The 8,312-nt window shown below is 42.3% G+C and overlaps 1 long non-coding RNA gene across 1 annotated transcript in view; it reads right to left on the bottom strand.

The window, feature by feature from the left end:
• LOC136648328 (uncharacterized) overlaps positions 1–7,204 on the bottom strand; it is a 143,054-nt gene extending 135,850 nt beyond the window's left edge. The window contains exon 1 of the long non-coding RNA XR_010794332.1: positions 6,927–7,204. This is a non-coding gene — a long non-coding RNA (uncharacterized lncRNA). The remainder of the gene's footprint in view (positions 1–6,926) is intronic.
• Positions 7,205–8,312: the final 1,108 nt, after the last annotated feature.

Consider the following 8,312-nt stretch of genomic DNA (forward strand, 5'->3'; position numbering starts at 1 on the left):
TGCAAAGTGTTTATTATCAGTACTTGGGACCCAGCATAGCAGAAGAGTGATCTGTATTTTATTCTACCTCATGAGTTGTCAACAAATTTGACAGTCAGCTAAGTTTTAATTCCCAAATCTTTCATTCTGCCTGTTGGTGGATGGAGCAGAAAGCACAGAGTGTTGATTTCGGAGAGTAGATTTCCACTAAGCAGTGCTTCTGTGAACGTCTAATTCTGACTTGTATTCTCTGAGCTAATTTGATATGGAAATCGTCAATAGAGATCTAAGATGGATGATGGAACAATAAATAATGCAGGGGTTGAGTCCTTCCAGACTAGACAAGGCACACATGTTTCATATCACTTTTTGGCCTTTTGTCGATCATCTGCTTGGCGACTGTGTCTTCTTCATCCCGAAGCCTTCAGGTTATGTGCTTGAAATGAACTAAATAGAACTGACACTCTGTTAAATAAACCTTAACTGAGGCTTTTTTTTTTTTTGTTGTTGTTGTCAGTTAAGATAGGAATTAACTATGTATATAGGAAAATGCAATCGTGTTGTTTTTTTTTTATTTAAAAAAGCATAACTGTTTTCAGATAGTACATGACTGCATTGCAAGAGACACCCCCCTTCCTCTCAAACAAAAGCCTCTTTCAAAGTGGCCTTTACCATCTGCAGCTTTTACCATCTGCAGTTGTAAAAGCTCATCTTAAAAAAAAAAAAGTTTTAAAAAAACTGCTGCCCCATCAATTGAGGACACTTTTTAAGTGGATCAAATTTAGAAGTCAATCAATCAACTGCACTCTGCATCCCTAATGCCAGCATGACAGAGGAACATGTTCTTATTTCTTTATAGGTTCTTATTAAGAATCAACTTTGATCAGTCTACATGTTTTATCTTGCACACATTCATTCAAGTTTTGCAGAATACAAATACCTACAGCAGCACTGAGGACCAGACAATAGACATGGAAAAGTGAAAGCAAGGGATACTAGGGGGAAAATAGGAGAATGGTGCAACAGGAAGCTGTGATGAGGGACAATGTTATGCACAGCCTGGATAACTAACTTTACTTCATACCCCATTGCTATAGGTGTGTTTTTTAGGTGATATTTTTTTCCAAAAATTCTTGATTAAGATAACAAATTGTGGTGTTAAGTGTTTTTATTCCAAGAACACATTTTAATAAATTATAATCACTTTTAAATTGTACTCGGTGGGTTATACAGTGTCAGCAGATGCAGCCACAGAATTATTTTTAACTGGAAAAGTAATCTATTTTAATTTCTGGAAAATACCTTAGACACCAAAATGCGGTGTTCTGTGTTTTAATACCAAGAAGGTATTGTTTAGTGTTTTTATGCGTTTGTTTTTTTTTAAAGAACATCCCTATCCATTGCCCACAATCCTTACTGTCAAACATATTTCTAAGATCTTGATGCCTAGAAACTTAGGAAAGAAAAAAGAAAGCAAAGATGGTCAAAAATTTCAATTCTACAACTCATTGTACACTGGCAGAAGATGAAGCAGCTGAAGACTCTGTTGTGAATGGCACATCCCTCATCCTGTACGAATATGCTTCGAGACAGACTATGAATTGATACAAAAGGTAACTCAACAACCAAGGCAATTGTTTCCAGGGACTTTTGAATTCAGCCCTAAATCTTGAACAAGATATAATGGTGGAATAAATCCTCTTCTAACTACTAAGGCATCTTCTAAACCAACATAATAAGCAATAAGCAGAGTGTCAAAACCAAAGCACTCTGCATTTGTTTACCGAATATTAGGCTCCGCTAAAACAAACTGCGGCAATTTTTCTTTAAGGGAAACTAATAAGCTGTCGTTTTTTACATACTGGATAATCCTTCTAGTACATTCGCTTGGCTCTCAAAGTAATAAATGGATCCCTACCTAGGGAGCATGTAATGCTTTAAGTTTCTTTCATTAATAAACTTCTTCCATCCAAATTTCTGGCATGCAGGCTGCTCCTATAGAAGCCCCACCCTCTCCCCAAGCCAACCGCTTCAAGCAAGCTCGCTCTTCTTTGCTAACAAGGGCCTAATAACCATAGTAATCAGAGTCAGCCTTCTCAGCTCACCCCAGGAGCATCGCGGCAAATTGATGATCATCTCTCATTGTGAATGATGACACAGGCACATCACCTCACCCCCGGAATACAGCAGCACCTGCCAATCCCGTTAAAACAACAAGGAGAAAAATGAAAGCCCTGCCTTAGCCAATCCGATTCCCCGCTGACTCTAATTATCCAGACGGGAATTTCACAATTGCTTCCCCCCACCAACTCCCATCTCAAAACTGCTCTGCCTTTAGACTTTGGCTGGCTTTTCCTTTGTGTACATATATACCTACTGCTGCTGCTGAGTGGATAGGGTTCCTAATGAGTCCTGACACTAATGGCTGTGCGAGACAGTGTAATTATGAATCCCCTCCTGCCCAGAACAAACCTGGCAGGAAATGACCCGAGACCTCACACCCTTCCACTCCAAAGAACCCAGTTATAACGCTTCACCAGCAGGACCAGCTGGCCTCCTTCTCTCTTCCTCCCCCTTCTGCTTCCCCATTTCTCTCAGTACCATGGTGCAGGCAGTGAAGAATAACATTTTATGGCCTATGCCAGGACTACTTTGCTAGAGAATGTTAGGAAACTCATCTTTAAGTACCTGTCAGGGCAATAAAACTGTAGCATGCACTACATTAACTATCAAGGTCCAGGTTTGTGGTTTTTCTCCCTGACCCACCCCCCAAAAAGGAAACAAAAAGAGAAGTGTTATAATAGGCACTGTTACTTTCCAACAGAGCTTTACCAGGACGCACAAGTGGAGCTGGTTTCCTTGTGAGCAGGGGGAGGGAGCCACCACAGATGCTTCTCAAATTTCTGTGTTGATTGTAAGTACAGGTGTAAGAAACTGAAGCTACCTACTGAACTGTAAGCTAATTATAGTAAGAAGCAGGTGTTGTCTGCTAATGAGGAGGCAGCATCCACGAGCAACATCTTAGGAAGAAATTTGTCAGTCCTTGGTCTCTTGAAATAGGTGACTTACAGATGAAACAATCCCTTCCAACTTCCACAAATTCTGCTGCTCTTCAGAACATTGCTAACCTTCCTGTGAACGAGGAAACCATAACAACAGGAAGCAGTATAGCCAGAGTGTTGGGGAGTGGGTTGCCCTGATGTCAACAGAACCCCACAGCTCGCTACAGTTGATGCGGCTTTCCCTGTAACAATGGCATGGCTGCAAGCCGCCTGCTCATTGTCCTAAGGGAGAGACATGGGTGGTTTTTCAGGGGATACATCTGAAGTCTCAATTGCCACAGTGACAGGGATACCACAACAAGTCCACAGAGAGTAGGGCAGGTGAGGCTGTAGGAAGGGGAGGCACAGGCCTGGCAACAGGACATCAAAGCTTCACTGCTTGCCAAGGATGAGCCCTGGAGGTCTGGGATGGGGACAGACGGTGAGCAGCGAGACCCCATTAAGCAGCTGAGGAGAACCCAGGAGCTGAGGCAAACCCAGGTTGGAAGGGCCTAGGAGCTCCATGACAGTGGCTTGACTGACAACCCTACAGAAGAAGGCCCTAACACCTAATCCCTTCCCCACAGACCTTCTGAGGCCTCTTCGCAGACTTTCTATCCCTCTTTCATTGTGGTGGCTAGCTAACAAGAGCGAACAGGCAGGCCACATTCCCAGTTCCCTCTCCGTTGTCCCCTTGGCAATTCTTCCATGGGAGGAAAAGCTAAAAATGGAATCGGAAATCCTGTGCTCAGCACAGGTTTCTGTGCAAATAACCTCTGCCTCCATGCTATCCTCAGAACCTACCCATTGATTTGAAAACAACATATACTGTAAGTCCCCAACTTACACCTGGTCCTGTTCTGGAGGTTTGTCCAGAAGCTGGAACAGTACTATTGCACCTGCATGGACATACAAGACCAGATGGACTGTGCCTGTGCAAAAGCGGCCATCCAGTCAGCTCTCATCAACTCAGCGCTATTGTACCTGCACCTGTGTGAGGGAAGCCAGTGTATAATTTGTTCTGCCAAATCCCAATCCACTGGGCCTTGTGCCCGCTTAAGGCTGATTAGTTTCCCTTGTGAAACTCACCAGTGCAGCAAGCAAAAGTCAGAGTCCAGTTCCAGCCCACAGATTTCAAGTAAACCAGTCCAATCAATGTGAGTTGCCAAATCAGAGTCCAGAAACAACAGAGTTACAGTCCGAGGTCAGATTCCAAAGTCAATAAACCCAGTCAGTCTCCTCTCCAACCTGCACTCCTTCTACAACCCACCCCCACTAGTTCCTCCAGGTGCTGTTTATATGCTCCCAGGTTCACTTTAGCCTCTAGTGGCTGCAGCTGTGCAGCACACCTCCAGCTACCACCTGGGCTTTAACCCTGCATTTACTTAGAGCAAGGGGCACTGTGGACACCACACTCTACCTCCTCGCCAGATCTTCTGCTATTCCACTACATCTGTTCTTAGCCAGCTAGGATAAGTTTCCTGTTTTATTGTTCTAACTGGGATGTTTATGGCTGATTTGACATGATGACATTCTGAACTGGGAATTTTCTAACTCACATTCTTAACTGCTACTGCATACCAGATCTCTGTTGGAATGTCATGATTTAGTAGCTCAAAGACAAGGAACCACAAATGGCAGCCTAAAAACATGATAGTCATTCACAAAAATGTTGGGCTACAATTTACATTCTTAAATCAGAACGTGTACTTTCTGGAGGAGGCAAGGTTGCACGTGGCACAGTGCTTTCAGTTCCTGATCCTTTTCCACAATTTAGCATCACTTGTGCTTTATGCAGATTTTACTGCCATGCATTTTTAAGCCACAATAAAAGTAAAAGGTGTTCCTATTTCATGTTTCACATCATAGAAACATACAATTCCCACAAAAATAGCAAGAGCAAAATACACAATAGGCAATTTGAAGTGGCTCTGGGCTATTTTAAATGGGTGTTCCTGCTCTTTTGTTTTTTTCTCCAGCTCATCAAGTATTATTTACTGAGCTATTCACTTTAGAACAAGAACTTGCTAATAGTAACCATGGCTGCAAGAACCCTGTTCATAGGCTGTTCAGGATACACAGAACAGAGCAGTTTTAAGCACTTTCTTCAGTAACACTTGTTGGCGAAATTGGAGCAAGCCTGTTAGTATTGTGCACAGGTTCAAAAAAAACCACATAATAAACAAATCCCACCAAGACAGCATTCCATCAGATCTCTCCCACCTTCCAGGAACACTGTCAATTGATTAAATACATCTTGCTCAATGGATTGTATGGTTCTTAATCAATTAAATCTGTACATGTAAACAATAGTTCCAAAATAGACAAAAGCTATTTTAAATACGTTAACTGAGACACTTTAAAATCAACTAATATCTTTTTATTATCTATTACCTATAATTATAATATCTAATCCATTAATTGGCTCAACATTATAGTCCTGCTTTTTAGGCTCTAAAGTTAGCACATGCTTGTTTTTGCTATTCTCCATCTTTGCCTAAGACTATTACTTCTCTGATTAAGGAAGAGACAGTATGGCATCAGGAAAGAGAAAACTTGTAAATTCACCTTTCTGCCACCCTGTGGCAGCAAAAGGTAGTTACTTTTATACTGTGTCATCTAATATACTGTATATCTTTCATTCCAGCTCTGGCTTTGTGATCAGCCATGGGGGGAGGGGGGGGAGTCTTTCCTTATTTCTGCATCTGCCAGCTGTCAGTGAAGACTCCAGGGAAAAAGTGGAAATATTTCTACAAAGTTAAAGTGGGCAGCAGAAGGGGGGATTAGATTTGTTATATGCTTAAAAAACAAAAAACCCCAACAGGGGGTAGGCTTGTGTGTGTCTTCAGTATTTCCCCGTTTCCCTTCATTGTATTCTTTCCCTCTTAGCTTCTGTTTTGTACCCTTTCTCTTTTGTTACTTGCTCCTCTCAGAGACACATAATTGCTATTTTTATTTATTAACACTTACTGTATGCAACAAGCAGCATTACAACTGAACAGGGCAGGAGGTCTAGAGGGTGGAGGCTCCCTTAGCCCGAAGATAACATTAGAAGGCTGCCAGTTCGAGGACACTGGCAGCTCCCTGAATGGCTGAGAATGGTGAGACCTTGAAGCAGCTGACAAGCCAAGCTGAGTAATTCCACATGTTCTTGGTGTGAGCAAGAAGTGTCTTGGCTGCCAAGTCTACTTGTTAAGCATTTATTAAGCAACTTCTTCCAACCATTAGAATCAAAATGAGAACAAGCTCAGTTCCCCAGATCAGCAATTTCCAATCTTTTTCATCTCACAGCATTCTGACAAAGTGCTAACATTGACAAGGCACATGACACTATTGGCAGAGAACTTTCATCCCCCAACAGCCTTACTAATAAATGACAGTCCCCCCAACTCCCATGGCACGCCTGTGGACCAATCCCAGCGCACCAATGAGCCACAGCACTGTGATTGAGAAAATGCCCTGGATGCTACAGCAGTCTTCCATTGTGTTTTGTTAAGAATTTGTTCATTGTTAGTGTTTGATAGGAGTGAAAAATTGCATATTTTCTACAAGGGCATATCCATACACAGGACCTGTAACAGAAAGCTACACATATCCTGAGCTGAATCCACACAGGCCTCTTTGCCTACCTAGAGAACAACAGTTCCCCAGCTCATGACCCAAGGCACCAACAAGTCTATCCCGTATCAACTATTTTCAAAGAACAGTTTCCAAAAAGTTGAGTTTGGCCCTAATGTGGTGCACCGAGAGCGGGAGAAATTCTCACACAGGCAGGCATACTCTCACATTCAACCAAAAGGGTACGGAGGAGTTCCTTTTAGAGCCAATTATCCAAGTAAGAGAGACTGCAGACCAGGCAACAGCCAAATCTATGCAGGACCAGTTTCAAGCACCTAGCATACCCACCTCTTCCAGTCTTCAGCAAGATTTTGCAGGGTAAGGGGGCTGGGCAGACCTCCACTGTGGATCATTTGTTCAATTCCTTTGTGCAACTACCTTTATTGTGGTTTCCCTTTCCAATACTCACAACAAGGCAAATACAGTACTTGCTGATTGGCTGCCATGCTGGGGCCACTCTCACACCACACTGTTTCTCTAGGTCAGGAGAAAGCAGCGGAGAAAAGACTTACTATCAAACAATTACGTTTCTTCACTGGCATGCAGGAACTTAACACTGACATTACCAAGAGGCCTTAACAGCTCCTTCCTCAGGTTCTAACCATGTGATTTAAGTCTCTTCGGTCCTCTGGGAGTTTGGCTTAAAGCAACAGCAACATCTACTACAGATACAGCTTGTACTGTAGCAAAAAGGAAGACAAAACCTCTTGCACCTGAAAAGCAGGTGTTTTAGATGACCAGCTAACACAGTTTTAAAGACAATTGCTTTTGCCTTAAGCAAGATTAATAACTGGGTCAATTAAAACCTTATAGCAGGATTATAACTATAAAACCTTATTTCTCCAGGTACTATACAGTGTCTCCAAACAATCAACAGCAGCTCTGAAGCCTAGACTTAAAGTTACATCTACGGTCACTTCTAGTTTTCCACCAGCATAAACACTTCCAAACAGTGGAAAGCATGAGAGACTGGCTTCCTAACATTAGTTTTTCCCTTGTACCTGAAGAATGCCTTTGAGAAAGTGCTCAGGAAAGCTTGCGACATCTACAGTGACACCCAACTGTCAAGCTATAGACGTCATTCCCACATCTACTATTCCTCAGTGGATAGCAGAACAGAAAGGTGATAGTCTAGGAAAGGTGCCTCCATTTCCCAGAATCAAGAATGAAAAACTGTTGATAATGGATCCATCAGATGAGAGAGAGAGATAGAGAGAGATTCAGTGGTATTAAAATATCCAAGTGCAAACCCAACTAGACAGTACCAAAGAGCCTCTGTCCAATCACTTTCTTTAGCAGTTAGCAACTCTAACTGCAAGGACATGAATATTACTTTTCACACAACCCAGCTCTAGCAAAGGGGAGGAGGCATTCCTGCTCTCACTGAGCAATGCAGAGTAATGCCTGCATCTGAGGATACCTTGTGGGTGCAATTAATACACACATGAAGAGAAAAACAAAGAGCCAAAGCAGCTCTAAACTACTGCTGCAAGTATGTTCTTTTGCCAAGCATCACATGTGTATTAATCACTGTGTATTGTAGCATGACAAGTTGCACTTATTGTGCCTGTAAATCCTAACAAATAATTCCATCTTCCCTTTCCAGAAAGCGGCAGATAATTTGGAAGAAAATGCTGCTGCTCTGGTTAATTTAATTAAAAGAACCCATTTTCT

This window comes from Tiliqua scincoides, chromosome 1 (assembly GCF_035046505.1).
Source record: "Tiliqua scincoides isolate rTilSci1 chromosome 1, rTilSci1.hap2, whole genome shotgun sequence".
NCBI lineage: Eukaryota > Metazoa > Chordata > Lepidosauria > Squamata > Scincidae > Tiliqua > Tiliqua scincoides.